The sequence below is a fragment of the Vanellus vanellus genome, assembly GCF_965231255.1.
Source record: "Vanellus vanellus genome assembly, contig: HAP1_SCAFFOLD_164, whole genome shotgun sequence".
Lineage (NCBI taxonomy): Eukaryota > Metazoa > Chordata > Aves > Charadriiformes > Charadriidae > Vanellus > Vanellus vanellus.
In genome coordinates, this window is record NW_028127592.1 from 244,214 (window position 1) to 246,584 (window position 2,371).

A 2,371-nucleotide genomic window follows, 5' to 3' on the forward strand; every position below is an offset into this window, starting at 1 on the left:
GTGGGGCATTTGAAGGGGTTCCCGGAGGCAGTGAGGACCAGCATGACTTTTCCCCGCTGGGGCCTTTGCTGTGGGAGCAGCGGCTGGACGTTTGCGTTTTTTGCTACAGAGACTACCGAGGGTTAAAAACTGTGGTTTTGAGGATGGATTCCACAGGAAAGCAGAGAGGTCCAAAAGGTGTGGGGCATTTGAAGGGGTTCCCGGAGGCAGTGAGGACCAGCATGACTTTTCCCCAATGGGGCCTTTGCTGTGGGAGCAGCGGCTGGACGTTTGCGTTTTTTGCTCCGGACGCTGCCGAGAGTGAAAAGCGGTGGTTTTGAGCATGGAGTCCACAGGAAAGCAGAGAGGTCCAAAAGGTGTGGGGCATTTGAAGGGGTTCCCGGAGGCAGTGAGGACCAGCATGACTTTTCCCCGCTGGGGCCTTTGCTGTGGGAGCAGCGGCTGGACATTTGCGTTTTTTGCTCCAGACACTACCGAGGGTTAATAACGGTGGTTTTGAGGATGGAGTCCACAGGAAAGCAGAGAGGTCCAAAAGGTGTGGGGCATTTGAAGGGCTTCCTGGAGGCAGTGAGGACATGCATGACTTTTCCCCCCTGAGACCTTTGCTCTGGGAGCAGCGGCTGGACGTTTGCGTTTTTTGCTCCGGAGGCTGCCGAGAGTGAAAAACGGTGATTTTTAGGATAGAGTCCACAGGAAAGCAGAGAGGTCAAAAAGGTGTGGGGCATTTGAAGGGGTTCCCGGAGGCAGTGAGGACCAGCATGACTTTTCCCTCCCGGCTCCTTTGCTGTGGGAACAGCGGCTGGACGTTTGCGTTTTTTGCTCCGGAGTGTGCCGAGAGTGAAAAATGGCGGTTTTGAGGTTATAGTCCACAGGAAAGCAGAGAGGTCCAAAAGGTGTGGGGCGTTTGAAGGGGTTCCCGGAGGCAGTGAGGACCAGCATAACTTTTCCGCCTTGGAACCTTTGCTGTGGGAGCAGCGGCTGGACGTTTGCGTTTTTTGCTTTACAGGCTGCCGTGTGTTAAAAACGGTGGTTTTGAGGCTAGAGTTCACAGGAAAGCAGAGAGGTCCAAAAGGTGTGGGGCATTTGAAGGGGTTCCCGGAGGCAGTGAGGACCAGCATGACTTTTCCCCAATGGGGCCTTTGCTGTGGGAGCAGCGGCTGGACGTTTGCGTTTTTTGCTCCGGACGCTGCCGAGAGTGAAAAGCGGTGGTTTTGAGCATGGAGTCCACAGGAAAGCAGAGAGGTCCAAAAGGTGTGGGGCATTTGAAGGGGTTCCCGGAGGCAGTGAGGACCAGCATGACTTTTCCCCGGTGGGGCCTTTGCTGTGGGAGCAGCGGATGGACATTTGCGTTTTTTGCTCCGGAGTGTGCCGAGAGTGAAAAATGGCGGTTTTGAGGTTATAGTCCACAGGAAAGCAGAGAGGTCCAAAAGGTGTGGGGCATTTGAAGGGGTTCCCGGAGGCAGTGAGGACCAGCATGACTTTTCCCCGCTGGGGCCTTTGCTGTGGGAGCAGCGGCTGGACATTTGCGTTTTTTGCTCCAGGCACTACCGAGGGTTAATAACGGTGGTTTTGACGATGGAGTCCACAGGAAAGCAGAGAGGTCCAAAAGGTGTGGGGCATTTGAAGGGGTTCCTGGAGGCAGTGAGGACCAGCATGACTTTTCCCCAATGGGGCCTTTGCTGTGGGAGCAGCGGCTGGACGTTTGCGTTTTTTGCTCCGGACGCTGCCGAGAGTGAAAAGCGGTGGTTTTGAGCATGGAGTCCACAGGAAAGCAGAGAGGTCCAAAAGGTGTGGGGCATTTGAAGGGGTTCCCGGAGGCAGTGAAAACCAGCATGACTTTTCCCCGCTGGGGCCTTTGCTGTGGGAGCAGCGGATGGACATTTGCGTTTTTTGCTCCGGAGGCTGCAGAGAGTGAAAAACGGTGGTTTTGAGGATGGAGTCCACAGGAAAACAGAGAGGTCCAAAAGGTGTGGGGCATTTGAAGGGGTTCCCGGAGGCAGTGAGGACCAGCATGACTTTTCCCCGCTGGGGCCTTTGCTGTGGGAGCAGCGGCTGGACGTTTGCGTTTTTTGCTACAGAGACTACCGAGGGTTAAAAACTGTGGTTTTGAGGATGGATTCCACAGGAAAGCAGAGAGGTCCAAAAGGTGTGGGGCATTTGAAGGGGTTCCCGGAGGCAGTGAGGACCAGCATGACTTTTCCCCAATGGGGCCCTTGCTGTGGGAGCAGCGGCTGGACGTTTGCGTTTTTTGCTCCGGACGCTGCCGAGAGTGAAAAGCGGTGGTTTTGAGCATGGAGTCCACAGGAAAGCAGAGAGGTCCAAAAGGTGTGGGGCATTTGAAGGGGTTCCCGGAGGCAGTGAGGACCAGCAT